Here is a 17,849-nt window from a genome sequence, read left to right as displayed (position 1 = left end):
GACATGACGGCAAATATAGATGTTTGGACCATATTTAATTTTAACAATTTATTACCATTAGTGTCCTATCAAGTGGACAATTCGCAATTAACATTCATTAGTTATAACTTCTTATTAACTTAGGGCTTGTTTGACATCAATTTTGGTTTTAAGTTTTCTGTTTTTTTGAAAACCAAAAACCAAAAATAGGAAACAAGAAAAAGGTGTTTCCACTTTTCTATTGTCAGTTTTCAAAATTATCATAATTTTAACAAGTTTATATAATTTTTGATTCATTATGGGACACATATCATATACTTTTAAAAAACAAAAAATCAAAAAACAGAAAACCATAACAGTACCAAACGAACCCTTAAATATTCCAAAGGTTTTCAAGCATTTTATGTAGTGGTGGACAACCTGTTGTGCTGGGACATCGGGGGCCATGCCTAGTGGTGGGTTGTGCCGTGTCGTGCTTGCATTTCGGCGTGTAGTGCCGTGTTGGGCCACCATTTAGCACACCCCAGCCCACGTCACGTCACAGCCAACTTGCCTGGTGTGGCATGTCGTGCCGTGCCGAGCATTAGACCGCCCATAATATTTTTAATTTTTTTTTTAATTTTTTTGAACTACTTTTAAAATGGATATACTATTTTAATAATTTTATTAATTTATGTTTATGTTTTTGTAATTATTATTATCTTATTATTGTTATTTATATTATTCTGATTTTTATTATTGTAGTTCTTTATTGGACATTTTGTAAGAAACTACCTAATAAAGCCTAAATTTTGTGAGAAACTACCTAATAAAAAAAATGTTGTAAGAAACTACCTAATAAAAGATAAAATGTTATAATATACTACTTTCGACCGAAATTCCACCGTTGACTTAATTTTAGAATGTTGATCCACCTTAGAACACCCCCAAAACCACCGTTAGGGTTGGTTTTCAAGGTGGTAACGTTATTTTCGGGGTGGTTGGAGGATATTTTGAGTTGGTGAGGGTAGATTAGTGCTTCAGGATGGTGGTTTTTAGGGTTAGAGGTGGTGGTTTTGGGGTTGGAAGGTGCTTTAGATGTGGTGGAGACGATTTCAAGCAAGTTGTGTTAGTTTTGGGAATGAAAGCGGTGGGAGTGTTTTGAGGTCGATCAACGGTGAAAATTCGGTATAGATAGTATTTTACAACATTTTACCTTTTCTTAGCTAGTCTTTTACATCATTAATTATTTTACCTTTATTAGGTAGTTTACTACAACATTTGTTTTAATAGGTAGTTTTTCGCAAAATATTGGTTTTATTAGGTAGTTTTTGACAAAAAGCCCTTCTTTATTATTATTATTTATGTTATTTTAAGGTCTACCTAGGCCGAGGCGGGTCGTGCCTGGCTGGCCAGACTACCATGCCGCTCAGTGGTCCGTGCCGGATTCTTGAAATCGTGTTCACGGCACGGCTCACTCCTCGGTCATCGTGCCGTGTCGTGCCGCTGGCGTGCTCGTGCTATGCCGTGCCAATCTCGTGCCGAGCCCGTGTCGCCCGCAGGCCAGCACGGCTCATGCCCACCTCTAATTTTATGTCATTATTCCCTACTTAATTGTAAATTATACAAGTATACTACTTTTTTTAACAGGGCAAGTATACTACTTTATCTCTCTTTCTAACCCATATATTTTTAGGTTTGTTTAGAAATAAACACCGAAAAAACCCAAATTTTGATTACAACACCACAAAAAAATAAAAATATTTATAACACCACAAAAAAAAAAAAAAAAAAAAACCCTCAAAAATTTGATTTCACCACCTCATAACGAATTTTTGAATGGAATCCGTTAGTGGGGCCATAACTAACACGTGTCAGATGCCGATCGGTTTAAAAAAGTTTATTAAAAAAATAAAAAGAAAAATTAAAAAAGAAAAAAACCCTAAACCCAAACCCAGCCAACTCCACCACCTTTCCCCAGCCCTCCCGGCAGCCTATCCCAAGCTGCCGGCACCTCCAACCCCTACCAAAATCGCCAAAACCAGCCTTACTCTCTTCTCCTCCCCCCCCCCTCCCCGAAAACCACCCCACCTTTGCCTAGCATCACATCTCCAACTTCAAATTTGCACCGAGCAACCCCGCTACCACCTCCGCCACTACACGAAACCAATTCCCATCACCTTTGAACCACCAAAAATACCGATTTGCACCGAGCCGGTGGATTGTGGTTGGTATTTTTGGTGGTTCGAAGGTAATGGGGTTTGAATTAGTAGTGATTGTGGTTGGTGTTTGCAGTGGTTCGAAGGTGCTGGGGTTTCAATTTGGCGATTGGGGTTTCGACGGTGAAGTTGTTGTTGCCGAGGGATGTGGTGATTTGCAGTGGGTTTCACCAGTTTTGGTGGTGTAGGTGTGCCAGCGGTAGGGGACATGTGGTGTTAGTGGTGGGGTTGGGCTAGGTTAGGTTGTTTAGGATTTTTTCTTTTTTTTTACAAATTTTTTTATGTATTTTTAATTTTTTAAACCAATAGTTTAGGGACATGTGTCTCTTGTGGACCCCACTAACGGATTCCATCCAAAAATCTGTTAAGTGGTGATGAAGTCAATTTTTTTGGGGTTTTTTGTGGTGTTATAATAAAAGTTTTTTATTTTGTGGTGCTATATTCAATTTCTGTGTTATTTTCTAAAAATGCCATATTTTTATTTCATTTTTTATTTTATTATTTAAACTTAAAGTATTGTTTTCAAATATAATCAAACTTAAGGTGAAAATTTCACTTTATAATTATTCAAAATCTGGGGCATCTACTAGTCTCACTAGTAGTTTTGCAAAATTAGTGTGAACTACCTTCTTTTTTTTTTTTTTTTTTTTTTGAATAGGAGTGTGAACTACCTAGCTTAGCTAGCTGTAGTATTAAGTAAATAAATTTGTTTGGATAAAGCGAGTCATTTTTTTTTCTTTTTAAATTAACAAAGAAAACTTCATAAATAGACAAATTACAACATGAGAGAGTGAAAAACTAATAAAAACAAATACATTTAATCACACCAAATCAACCTAAACAGCAAAAGGAAAACCATGTATGCTGTAGCTAAGGCAACACGACAAAACAAACCAATATACATGGCTTGCCACTTACCAATGGAGGAAGCTAACTAAATGATAAAACTAGAAATGCCTCGAACCATACCATTTAACTCGGAGCCTTTCTTCCAAAATAATAAAAAAAATATAAAATATAAATAAATATAAATAAAAAAAAAATTTTAAAAAAAAAACTTGAAGCCTGGACATTCAACAGAATTTTACCAAATTAAATCCTTATTAATTGCAAAGTACTATTGCTATCAAAGGCACTCACATGGTCGTGGAAAGTTAGGAAAAGAAAGGAAGTAGATGGTCGTGGTGATGGTGCATGTATAGGTGTGCAAGACAACACCAACATGGAAAAGAACGTTGATGGCAATTCTTTGAATTTGGAGGGTAAAGTCAACCCTACCAACCAAGATCTTAGGCCCGGCGTTAAAGATAACAATTGTGTCCTAAAGGGAACTTCAGAAATAAAAAACCCAAATCTGAAAGGGTCAAGTTTTCGGTTCTCAAGCCGAAAGCGATATGCTTCCTATTTGCATCTCACTCCATTAATGTATGGAACGATTTCCAAAGGGCGAACAGTACAATACTATTGTTCTCTCCAAAAGAATTTCATTACCATCCGAGTAGTCAATCCTATAAGGAAGATGGATAGTGGTGTAACTCAAGAAGGTCCTACACCAATGGAGTTTAGTCACCCCCTGTGGAAGGGCACGATAGGTGTGAAACAACTCCAGATTTGATTCAAGAAGATTCATCCATAGATATGGCAAGTCAATAGTCATCAGGTGAAGCTACGTTGACACTCCTACCAAACTTGCCCGTTTATTCCCCTCTGCAGATATTCGTTCCCCCAACAGCGTCCTCATCTGAATTTTTGTTGGGTTATGTCTCATCTTTTGTCCCAGGTTTCAAAGGAAAAATGTCACTCTGCAAAGTAGGTCTTCCGCGTTTTTTACTAACTCTTTGTTTTGCAGGTTAAGCAGCTCTAAAAGAATAGCATATTGTCCCATCAGGTATACTTGGTTTCCTAATCATAATAAGTTGTATGGTCCGACCCCTAATGTTTTATCGTGTAATCTTGCTTTCTTTACTTAGTTTAAGTTGTAATTTTGCTTTTCATTTATAGTACTCTTTGTCCAAAAAAAAAAAAAAAAAAATCCTTATTGATTGTACGTGTACCAAAAGTTGTTAAATGAACTGAAAACGAACCTTGAGAAAGATAGTAAGTGCAGTTTGAAACTAGTGAAGGGAATTGAAACTTACAATGTCAGGCCAAAAGCTAGAAATTTTAAGGTTAGAATAGCTTTGAAATTTTTATCCAAAATAAGTCCTTTTGTTTTTTTATTCATCCTTCAAAATTGAATATGACATGGTCAGACATTAATTTGTTTTGCATTCTTCATTTCAAATTAAATATTAAAAAAAATTGAATTCCTTAATTATTTATTTTAATTAAAAGATTTGTGTATTTTTTTTAATTATGAGTAACTTACTTTTGTTTATTAAGCAAATGGAAATAGTTATTTAAGATTTGAAAACTCTCTTTTCAAATGTACTTCCTCTACTTTTTTAATTAGTTGACGCCTTTCTATTATCACGCTTGTCAACGCATGTATTTAACGATAAATATTTCTAATTATCAACATTATTAAATTATAAAAAGTGGATATTAATTAAAGAATACATTGAAACGATTCAAATAAGATCCACATGAATATGTTTTATTGTATCTATAAACCACAAAAAAGAGTCAAAGCGTGTTGTGTGAATAGTGTAAAAGTCAAACGGTGTCAGCTAAAAAAACGGAGGAAGTATTTCATAGTATTCAAGAAATTGTGTACCTTTTGTAAACCACACACTAAATGTTGTTATTAAAAAAATGGCTAGTAATATAATTATAATTTATATAATAATAAAATATTAGTTTTCTATTATTTATAAACCCTTAGAAACTCAACAACTAATTTACCAGATAGGCGGATACTCCTACTAATAATTTAAACATTCATTGTTAACAACTACTACGACAATTAACAGTTATCCACACAATTACTTTTGCCGAACACGCCTATAGTCAACATTCTTTGCCTTTATGTAGGGGTTAGTCGTATATACAAAAGTTCCCTCATTTCACATATTGTTCTCGATTCTAGCGGTATGTGTAAAAAGAATGACCCTTAAAGTTCGAATTATATTATTCAAAAATTATTAAAGTTGGGATTTTTTTTTACCAATTTTTCCTAACATAAAATATGCTCGATAAACATAAAAATTAATGACCCACCCTTTTTGGTTGAAGGGATTTGGATGGAAAGAAAAGATAGGAAAGAGTTTTAATCATGTTTCCATATTTGGTTGAATTAATAACATAAGAATTCAAAAGAAAGGTATGGAAGTGAGAGGAAAGTTTCAATACAAATTTTAAGCTTTCCTTTCCTCCCAAAATTGGAGGAATTCGATTGAAAAGAGATACTAAATTTTCTTTCCCTTCCCTTCATTAACCAAATATTGAAAAATAAAAACACTTTTCTTTTCATTTCTTTTCTTTCCTTTTCCTTTCCCTTCCTTTTTCAATATTGAACCAAACAAACCCTCACGAATCATGATTGTAATAATTATAAATATATTAAAAAATAATAAAACCGATTTATTAGATTTGTGTTGTTTTCGACTTTTAGTTGCATAATTTTCTTTTCATTTGTTCTCTAAGTCAATTTCACGTGTTCTATACTTATACAAGTAGTTAATACTAGGATTTTTTGTGAAAAATTACCTTTTAAAAAAAATGTTGTAAATGACTACCTTTTTTTTTTAAAAAAAAAATGTTGTAAGGGACTACCACTTGCTGGAATCTAGCCGTTGACTCACTTTTCCGGCGTTGACTAGACCACGTGGCGGCCTTTTTCCCATTTTCAACCACCCCCACCCTATCCTCCTCCTCCCTTTTCTAGTTTTCGACCACTCCTACCCCTCGACGTCACCTCCACCTCAGTCCCGCCCAAATACTTCATCTAACGACAGCGCAACCACCATTTTTGCCATTACTGCAACTCCAATCCAATGGACATACAAGCTCTTAATTCTTCAATTCTAAGACAAAATCGTTGAATTAGTCAAGAACAAACTCGTCACTGTCATAATCGGAGAAACTAGTTCCGGCAAAAGTACCCAACTTTCCCAAATCCTCTTCCGACATGGTTTTGTCGAATTCGACACCATTTGCGTCACACAACATCGTTGTGACGCCACCGTCTCCATCGCACACTGTGTCGCCCAAGAAACGGGGGTCTGACTTGGGGAAGAAGTTGGGTACGCAATTCGATTCGAAGATCGAACTTCAACAAAACCCCCTCGAATTCAACTTTTCAATTTTTCCTGTTTTTTTGCTCGCTATTTCGTACCACTCTGGGGGGAGCCCCGGGGAAACCAAAACCCTTCCCTTCCTTTCCTCAATTGAGAAAGTTATTGATGTTGCTGTTTGAGGGTCACGAAATTGCGGAGCGATTGAGGGTTTGTGTTGGATTCGACGGGGTGGAGGCGGTTTTAAGTGGGGTTGGGTTGGTTTTGGGATGCGTGACGGTGGCTGCAAGGGAGTTTTGTGGTGGGTTGAGGTGGTGCGGTGGAGAAGATGACGGCAAGTCGCTCGGCAATGTTGGTGGTGCATGCATAGAAAAAAAAAGAAAAAAAAATTAAAGGTCGTGTGACCGGCACGTGGGTGGTCAACGCCGGAAAAGTGAGTCAACGGCTAGATTCCGACAAGTGGTAGTCCCTTACAACATTTTTTTTAAAGAGGTAGTCATTTACAACAATTTTTTTAAAAGGTAATTTTTCACAAAAAGTTGTATATAAAAGGTATTTTTTCACCAAAATCCTTAATACTATTCTTTTTTTACTCAACTTAATAGTTAATACTATTCAATTGGAGTCTTCCTACTTCAATTCCTTACAAAAAGCTTGTTACGAAATACTGTATGATTCTTAGGTTATTACAATAAGCTAAAAGACGCACCAATGCGTGTGTGTGCAATATAAATAATGTATCAAGATTGATTTTTTTTTTCATAATATTATCACCTTAATTTTAATTAAAATAAATTAGTGGTTTAAAAATTATTGATAAAATATAATAAAAAAAATTCTACTATATATTAAAGTAATCGCCATGGTTATTTTAGAAGTATATGTGTCATGTCTAGGTTAAAAATTTATGGAATATACTTATGACAACAAAATGCATTATATAAAAAATTAACTTAGTTTGTTCAACTGATTTGAATTCTTGAATCCGCCACTGCCGGCACCAGCCATAAGGAAAGAACAATGGAGTTATTAAAGGGCGTTTGGTATGAATATTAAAAATGGAGGGAAAAGGAAACAAATAAGAATGATGATACAAATTATTTAACACTTATCCTTTTCATTTATTTTGTCTAATCATGGAATGAAATTAAACATAACTCTTTTTGTTTTTGTTTGATGATGGTAGAGGTAATTATTACCTTAGGTTTTAGAGAGGTAACAACTCTTTTTTTTTTTTTTTTTTTTTTTTTTTTTTTTTTTTTTTTTTTTTTTTTTTTTTTTAAAAGATGGAAATAATTTCCCTAGTTAATGATAATTGTTACCCAAACCTTTTAACCAAACACTTAAACAACGGTAATGGTTTAATTGATACAATTTCCAATCTAAAATTTATCCTACCAAACATGCTATAAATGCTTAGCCCTAGCCCAACTAACTTGACTCATCCGGTACTATGGACACTTGTTTGGGGTCCGACGGTCTTTCATCTGTTCGACCTTTTTTCTCAAACAAGCAGTGGTAACGTAGTACACTACTCATATACGAAGTAAATAAAAATATAAGTGTTGTGTGTTTTTTTTTTTTTGGTTTTTTGTTTTTTTTTTTTTTTTTGTTTTTTGGACTGTAAACCATAAAAATTCAAACCTGCAATATTTAATTAAAAAGGTAGAAAAATACGGGAACAATTATTTCATTGATAATTTGTGGGGTTACAACTCTCGTAGATCTCTTGATTCCTCTCTCCAAAGGGCTAGAGTTTGATATTTGTTTATAGTATGGGGCCTTGTCGGCTTAATCCATACTATAGACCTACAATGTTTGGTAGTAGGGAGGAGATGGGGTCTTTGTGACTTATTCCATCTGAGCCTAATTAAATCCTAGATTCGACCCTCTTTATATAGAGAATCGTAGAGTAAAAGATAATAATCTATGAGATTCAGAAGATAAATATCTTTTAATTTTTGATATTATCTCCTTATTTACATATATCTGACACCTAATAATTAACAAAATTTCGGTGTCAACTAATGCCCCCTCGAGACCTGTTGTGGAGGTTTGATATCGGATGCAACTTGGTCTCGAAATTTTTTTGTAGAATTTGAAAGCAAATTTGGTATGCCAGTGAAAATTGTCCCACCGAGCGTGCCAATTTGTAAACCATAAAAATTCAAACCTGCAATATGTAATTAAAGAGGTAGAAAAATACGGGAACAATTATTTCATTGATAATTTGTGGGGTTACAACTCTCGTAGATCTCTTGATTCCTCTCTCCAAAGGGCTAGAGTTTGATATTTGTTTATAGTACGGGGCCTTGTCGGCTTAATCCATACTATAGACCTACAATGTTTGGTAGTAGGGAGGAGGTGGGGTCTCTGTGACTTATTCCATTTGAGCCTAATTAAATCCTAGATTCGACCCTCTTTATATAGAGAATCGTAGAGTAAAAGATAATAATCTATGAGATTCAGAAGATAAATATCTTTTAATTTTTGATATTATCTGACACCTAATAATTAACAAAATTTCGGTGTCAACATGGACAAACTGGTGTTAAGAATAGAGTGAATAGTTTTTTCGCAAAATAATTCTCACCCTTCAATACCACATGTGTGATCAAATTGCCGGGTTGATCTCCTACGCCAAGATAGAAAGGGGGTGAAGGATCGATTTTGTTGTCTTCCCCCATTGATGATTAACCAGTATTGTAAAGTAGAGATTAGAGAATAGAGATTAGAAAAAATAAATCACAAAATTAGGGTTTAGAGTATAGAGGCTCCGATACCATGTCAAGAATAGAGAGAATAGTTTTTTTTTTGTGTAATAGCTTATATCGCTCAACAACTGGTTTTATTATTCTCAATTCAACTTTGATCGATTTAATTTCTTTTAATAATTCTAAATTTTTTTATTATTATTGAATAATTCCAACTTTAGGGATTGTTTACTTTTATGCTACTGAACCTATTATAGCACTATAATAGGTAACCAAACACGTATCATCACTCTATTGCTAAAAAAATGATTAAATTAAATCCAAATTAATTTTTTTTTTTAAAAAAAAAAAAAACCCACAAACCACCACTGGGCACTGGCGGTTAACCTCCTTCTCAACCCCTACCTCCGTACGAAATGCCTTGCTCATTATTCTAGTTGTTGCAAGCTAGGTACGTGGATGGTGATGGTGATTGGTGAATGTTGTTGCGTTCAACATCAACCGTTGAGGAGGAGAAAGTTATGGCTGAGTTGAGGTATTGAACCATGGCTATGGTGGTGGTGGTGATGAATTGTGGCTTGAGGAGGAGAAAGTTATGGTAGTACTAGTAGTTAGGCATGGTAGGCTTTGGGTGGTCACTGGTCAGACATGGTGGGATGAGAAGAGGAGAGACAACAAAATATTAAATGTCGCCTTACAAGTTGTAGCCAATAAAAATGCGATACGTGACAATTTTTTTTAAAAAATAAAATAAATTAACCTGGTTATCATGTTACCGGTTATTTGGGTCTAATAAAAGTAAACACACCTTAAAAATGCTCTCCTAACTTCAATTCACATTTTTTTACCAAATTCTACCCTAATTATAGTGCAATTTGGTAGAATTTGGTGAAGGAAATGTGAATTGAAGTTAGAAGAGCGTTTTAAAAGAGAATAATCAGGGAAAAAAATCAGTCAAAAGGGTCTAAATAAGCGTTAGGTGGGGCCTATAGACGAAATCCACTGGATTTTTGAAATGGGTGGTAATCTGAGCATTTATTTAATTTAAGGGGTGGCAATCTATAATAAAAAAAAAATTAAACAGGTGGTTATTAGTTCGAAAATGGTTACATTTTTGGGTGGTAATTTAAAATTTTTCCTGGACCAATGGTACAATAAAATTGTAGTCACTACAAAAAACGAAATCTACACCATTGATTATCATATTATTGTAATACATGTTATAACATGAGGCATCGCCCAGGTCAAAAAACTAATTACTATAAAAGTTAGTCATAATAAACATTAATTTAGAGGTTTTAGCACTTAGTTTGATTATAGATTAATGTTTTGGGGATGATACACAAGACATGAGATCAATTCTAACTAACATTACTATTTTGTTTGAATTCATCAAAATAAATGACCCTTGTTGATCATTAAATATTACAAAAAATAAAATTGATCACAAGATCATTTATTTGAAAGATAATGCGCTATAATAATAATAACAGTAATCAAATAATGATTGTATTCAAAAGGAAAATTCCATTCTCATTATTGATCATTCTTTTTGCTACATGATAGATGTTTATCTACTACTAGTATTGCCATTTCTTAGAAACCCAAGATACAGTAATTAATATAGCCACAAATAGATCATCATTTGAAACCTGAGAGATTATATACTAGAGGAATTACTTTCAACTCATTCTTCCTCCTTGCTACTATGCCAAAGGTCTCATCCATATCCAATTCTTCAGGTCCAGTCCCATTAGGTAACTTCCAATCGAAATGGTAAAGCAACATGGCTAGCACGAGCTCGATTGTGGCGATACCTAGTCCCATTCCCGGGCAAATCCTCCTTCCAGAGCCAAATGGAATTAGCTCAAAATGCATTCCCTTGAAATCAACCGATGATTATGCAAATCTTTCAGGATTAAATTTATCAGGGTTTGTCCAATGTTTTGGAGTTCTTCCAATAGCCCATGCATTAATGAAAATTCGGGTTTTTGAAGGTATTTCATAACCATCGATTTCACATCTCGCTATGGACTCTCTTGGGACCAATAAAGGGAAAGGAGGATGAAGCCTTATAGTTTCTTTGATTACAAGTTTCAAATACTTAAGCTTGTCTAGAGTTTCCTCATTAATTAGTGTATTAGTTCCTTTCAATACTTGTCTCACCTCATCTTGTGCCTTTACCATTTCTCTAGGGTTTTTTAATAACTCGGAGATTGCCCATTCAATTACTGTTGAAGATGTTTCGTTCGCAGCACCAAATAACTCCTGCATGTATTTATAATTTTATTAAAACCACGTGAATCAATTAAATGTGCATGTATGACATTTTTTTTTTTGGGGAATTATATATCCCTCCATAAATCTTATTGCATAGCTTTAAGAATTTGATCTTTATCTATCTATACTAGATATTAAAATTTACTCACATGTGACATCTTACGAGAAAGAAGAATCACAAACGATAAATAAAACTCTAAACAACCAAATGTGAAATTAACACTTACTTGCACTAAACAAATGAGGTAGTAGCACTTTTAGCTGTGTTAGTTGACCTTTATACGAGCAACTTATATAAGTACATATCAAAAAACAACTGATGTAAGCAATCAATCAATTAAGTTGAACTTACCAAAACTATTGCCTTAATGTTGTTGGTGGTGAGAGAAAAATCGGTGCTAAGACAAACGTTGTCCTTATGAAATTTCAAAAGTGCATCAATCAAATCTTCGTCTTCAGTACCTTGTTTTTTGTTAGACATATGTTCTTCAATTATAGGATCCATCAATTTGTCAATTCTCTTAACTATCCCTTGAAGTTGCCCTTTCATTCCACTAATTGTACTTATAAGTTTCAATGATGGAAATAAGTCTCCAATTGAAAAGCAAGAGGATGCTGCTGCCATATCTGCTATTAGTGTTTTAAACTCTTCTCCATCTTTGCCTTTCTCTTGATAAAAGATTTTCCGCCTAAATGCAATGATAATGTCATATATATAAATATATATATATATATATATATATATATATATATATATATATATATATATATATATATATATATATATATATATATATATATATATAAAAGAACTTTAGTTATATAAGAATCAATCTCATCCGTAGGATTAGATTAATTCGGACAGTTCAGATTAAAACATGTATCCTCCCTCTAACCCCTTACCCACCACCCAAAATTTTCTCTCTCCTCTAACTTCCTCTCTCTTCCTCACGTTTCTTTCCTCCTCTCTCTCTTCAAACCCCAAAAATCTCCCTAATATTGCAATTTGAATTTTTTTTTTCGATTTTTGTTGATTTTCGAACTGTTGATTTTTTTTTTCTTTTCGATTTTTGTTGAAAAATTTTATATAGTTCGATTTTTGTTTTTCTTTTCGAATTTTCGAACTTTTTTCTTTTTTTTTTGTTCGATTTTCTATTTTTTTTGGTACGATTTTTTTTTTGGTTCGATTTTCTTTTTTTTTTGTTCGATTTTCTTTATTTTTTTTTCGATTTTCTTTATTTTTTTTGTTCGATTTTCTTTTTTTTTTTGTTCGATTTTCTTTGTTTTTTGTTCGATTTTCTTTTTTTTTTTGTTCTATTTTCTTTTTTTTTGATCTATTTTTCTTTTCTATTTTTGATTTTCGAAATATATAGTTCGATTTTTTTCGATTTTTGCTCGATTTTAGTTCAATTTTTCTTAATATTTTGATTTTTGTTCAATTTTGGTTCGATTTTTGCTAATATTTTGATTTTTGTTCAATTTTAGTTCGATTTTGTTCAATTTTAGTTCGATTTTTGTTCAATTGGTGGCGGAATAATTGTTGTTGGTGTTGCGTGGTGGTGCAAGGGCAGCAACTAATTACGGCTGGTGGTGTTGAAGGGGTGTTGCGAGTGGGCTGCTCGGGTGGTGTTGAAGGGGTGTTGCATGTGGGCTGCTTGATGTGAGTTGGTGGAGTGAAGAAGGCAGCAAGCTGGTGGAGTAGGGGAATGAATTGGGGAAATGAATTATTTTCTCTATTTTGCATGAATTATTTTCTCTATTATTTTATGATTTATCATTTTCATTGTTGATTTTGTTTGATTTTATATAGTTCAATTATGTTCTAAAGTTCAATTTTATATAGTTCGATTATGTTCTAAAGTTCAATTTATATAGTTCGATTATGTTCTAAAGTTCAATTTATGATATGATATCTTTTTTCTTTTTATACTTCCAAAATGCAACAATATTTTAGCAATGATGCTGAAAAGTTAAATAAAGGTAATTAAAGTTTATGTATTATTTTTCCCTTATGTTCTAAAGTTTTCCATTATGTTCTAAAGTTTTGCCTTATGTTCTAAAGTATTTCTATTATGTTCTAAGATTTTCTATTATGTTTTAAAGTATTTCTATTGTTCTATAAAGTTTTCTATTATGTTCAAAAGTTTTCTATTATGTTCTATTATATTTTTCCCTTATGTTCTAAAGTTTTCCCTTATGTTATAAAGTATTTCTATTATGTTCTAAGATTTTCTATTATATTATAAAGTATTCTATTATGTTCTAAAGTTTTCCCTTATGTTATAAAGTTTTCCCTTATGTTCTAAAGTATTTCTATTATGTTCTAAGATTTTCTATTATGTTGTAAAGTATTTCTATTATGCTATAAAGTTTTCTTATTATGTTCTAAAGTTTTCTATTATGTTCTAAAGTATTATGCTATAAAGTTTTCTATTATTTTCTAAAGTTTCTATTATGTTCTAAAGTTTTCTATTATGTTCTATTATATTTTTTCCCTTATGTTCTAAAGTTTTCTATTATGTTCTAATGTTTCTATTATGTTCTAAAAATTTCTATTATGTTCTATTATATTTTTCCCTTATGTTCAAAAGTTTTTTCATATGTTCTAAAGTATTTCTATTATGTTCTAAAGTTTTCCCATATGTTCTAAAGTTTTCTATTATGTTCTAAAGTTTTCCCATATGTTCTAAAGTTTTCTATTATGTTTTATTATATTTTTTCCTTATGTTCTAAAGTTTTCCCTTATGTTCTAAAGTATTTCTATTATGTTCTAACATTTTCTATCCATATGTTCTAAAGTATTTCTATTATGTTCTAAAGTTTTCCCTTATGTTCTAAAGTTTTCTATTATGTTCTAAAGTTTTTCCTTATATTCTAAAGTTTTCTATTATGTTCTATTATATTTTTCCCTTATGTTCTAAAGTTTTCAATTATGTTCTAATGTTTCTATTATGTTCTAAAGTTTTCTATTATAGTAAAAAAAAACCAATTTGAAATTAAAATCCAATAATAGAAAAACTCAAGCAAGAAAAAAATCTGGAAAAAAAATTTTAAAATGAAAAGTAGAAACTAAAAAAAAAAGCGAAAAAAATTAGGGAAAAAACAGAGAAAAAAATCGAAAAATAAAAAATTGAAATCGAAAAAAAAAACTGGAAAAAAAACGAAAAATAAAAATAAACAAATCAAAAACATGAAAATAAAAAATCGAAAAAAAAACTGGAAAATCGGCCAAAAAAAAAACTGGAAAATAGAAAAAAAAAATTGAAAATTGAAAAAAAAAATGAAAATAAGAAATCGAAAAAAAATGGAAAATCGACAAAAAATAATAAAAAAAAATTGGAAAATAAAAAAAAAACTTGAAAATAAAAAATAAATAAAAAACTGGAAAATCGACCAAAAAAAAAAAAAACTGGAAAATAGAAAAAAAATGGAAAATCGAAAAAAAATTGAAAATAAGAAATCGAAAAAAATGGAAAATAAAAAAAAAAAACTGGAAAATAAAAAAAAAACTGGAAAATAGAAAAAAAATGGAAAATCGAAATAAAAAATCGTAAAAAAAATTGAAAATAAGAAATCGAAAAAAAATGGAAAATCGACAAAAAAAAACTGGAAAATAAAAAAATAAAAAAAAAACTGAAAAATCGAAAAAAAAAATTGAAAATTAAAAATCGAAAAAAAACTGGAAAATCGAAAAACAACTTGAAAATTAAAAATCGAAAAAAAAAACTGGAAAATCGAAAAACAACTTGAAAATTAAAAATCGAAAAAAAACTGAAAAATCGAAAAAAAAAATTGGAAATTCGAAAAATATATTCTTAAAAATCGAAAAAAAAACCAAAAAATCAAACTTAAAATCGCAAAAAAATCAAAAAAATCGAACCAAAAATCAAAACAATCGAACTTAAAATCGCAAAAAAAAACGCAAAAAAAAAAACTAAATCTGATTTTTTTAGCAATTTCATAAACTTACCAAGTTCCTTGAGGTAGAGGAGAGAGAAGAGAGAAAAGGTTGAGGAGAGAGAAGGGGCTGAGGAGAGAGAAAATGCTGAGGGGAGAGAAAGTGTTGAGGTGAGAGATTTAGGGTATTTTTGTTTAAAGTGTGAAAAAAAAAAGTTATAAAGAATTACAAAAATGTCATTACTAAAGGGGTATTTTAGATGGTTAGATCAAAATCTTTGAACGGTTGAGACGTGTTCTTATATAAGATTGGATTCTTATATAGAGGAGGGTTCTTATATGAGCTTTCCTCTATATATATATATATGTAAGCTATCCTAAATAACATTTTTAAAATTTAAATATTAGAAGCTTTTACCTTACAATACATTGAATTATGAATTAAACGACATCAACAAATATCTATTAACTATTACTAAAACAAAAGTTGCTGACATCATCATTGCCCATGCGTTTCTACCTCAATATAAAATTTCCCGCGCTAAATGCAATGATGATAGATGTCATTTTTTTTTTTTTTTGGAAAAGCTATCATATTAAACATTTTTTAAATTTAAATATTGGAAGTTTCTATATTACAACTAAAATCTATCAATTTATCATTGGAAATTGAAATAATTTTAAATAGCACACTAATAAATGACCTCCTATATTGAACTATGAATTTAAAAACGTTAAACAAATACTATATCATAATTTTGATTAAAATAAAAAATTTAAAAATTACAAAATACGTAATTCTTATTTATATTCTTAGATAATAACGATTTATTTTTATGATGTACAAATTAAAAATAGGTTTTATATAAACCGTGCATCGCCCAGGTTCTAACCTAGTTATTATATCATAATTTTGATGAAAATTTAAGATTTTAAATTACAAAATGTACGTAATTCTTATTTATATTCATGTATAATAGCGATTTATTATTAAAATGTACAAATTAAAAATAGATTTTATATAAACCGTGCATAGCTTGGGTTCTAACCTAGTATTTACTAAATGTTCAACTTTAAATAATTACATGTATGTAAAGGGTAAAAAAAAAAAGGATAATTTTCAAATTGAATAATCTACGTTAACATTTTCCCCAAAACAGCCGGCGCCAGTTAATTCGAAACTTTTTATTTAAGAATATTCTTCTTTTACCATTTGGAAAGCAAAAAATAAACTCTGATCCCTGGTATTCACAAGTTCTTGAGAGGTTGATATATATACCCGGATGTACCGTATATCCATAAATATTTGTTTTTATTTTGATGATTTTTTTCATTTTATCATTAAATTAAAAACAAAAATTAACCTTAGGTTAGTTGGGTGTACGGTACACCCGGGTGTATATAAAAAATTCTACAAATTCTTATATTGTATGTCAGTACGTGATTGGTCATACTTCATACGATGTGACAAATTATTATAAGATTTATTTTATTAGTGTTATAAGAGTTACTCGTGAATGTTACAAGGGTTAGTTTATCAAGTGTTATAAAGGTTAGTTACTCAATTGTGTTATAGGAGTTACTCGATCGGTAAATGTTTTAGAATTTACTTTATTTGCTCAGCCGCACACAAAAAAAATAATGGTATTATTTTAAAAAAAAAAAATTAAAAAGGCATTTACCAAACATATACAAGAAAACCAACTTACCTTAAAGTGATGTCAAACAAGAGGTTAAAAATCAGGCTGCTAACGTTTACCACCAAGCCAGCTTGAGAAGCTAAAGACTCAACAAACTCCACAACCTCCTCCTCTCTTATGGGCCGAAACGCATGAACACGGCGGGCCGTAAAGAGCTCGAGGGTGGCGATCTTACGAACTTGGCGCCAGTAGTCCCCGTAGGGGCAAAGAGCGATGTCACTAAAGTTATAGAACGCTACTTCTGGCAACAACATTGGAGGTCTACTACAAAGCAAAGCATCATGAGTTTTCATCACTTCTTTCGCCATCTCCACCGAGGAAATGATCACCGTAGACACTTCTCCTAGGCGGAGGTGCATGATTGGGCCGTGCACAGTTGCTAGTTCGGCGAGGCGGCTGTGGGGGAGGGTGGTTTTTGATGCAATTTGATGGAGGTTGCCAATAAATGGTAGCTTTGGAGGCCCCGGGGGTAGATTTTTTGGTGTTTGTTTCGTAAAAAAGTTAATTATTAAGTATGAAAAGATAAAGAGTATTGGTACCACCCAAAGAGCCTCCATTTTTAGCTCTTAATTAACCTTTTTTTTAGGGAAAGCTTTTAATTAACTTGTTTGGAATAATTAGTGTGTTGTACAGGGCCATCCCAACTATTATGGAGGCCCTGTGCGATTGAGATACATTTGGGCCATTTTTTTTTTTTAAGGAAATGTATAATAATATTGCATTTTTTAAAAAAATAAATGCTCTGCTATGATTTGTTGCAGAGGTTTAGAATAAAGAAATAAATGTAATTTTTGTAATATTATTGAAGCGATCGAAATATGTTGAAAAGAAAAAAAAAACACAAGTTATAAAAGTTTTTACGGGTTATTGTAAAGAGGAGAAAGAATGGTAATATTTTCTAAAAAT

General features: G+C 31.6%; 1 pseudogene; it reads right to left on the bottom strand.

Moving 5' to 3' along the window:
• Window positions 1–10,707: 10,707 nt before the first annotated feature.
• Window positions 10,708–17,500, bottom strand: LOC145636606 (desmethyl-deoxy-podophyllotoxin synthase pseudogene; annotated as a pseudogene).
• Window positions 17,501–17,849: the final 349 nt, after the last annotated feature.

Source organism: Chenopodium album, chromosome 6, assembly GCF_948465745.1.
Source record: "Chenopodium album chromosome 6, dcCheAlbu1.1, whole genome shotgun sequence".
NCBI classification, from domain to species: Eukaryota; Viridiplantae; Streptophyta; class Magnoliopsida; order Caryophyllales; family Amaranthaceae; genus Chenopodium; species Chenopodium album.
The sequence above is the reverse complement of the archived record's forward strand: the minus strand, read 5'-3'. Positions and strand labels throughout refer to the sequence as shown.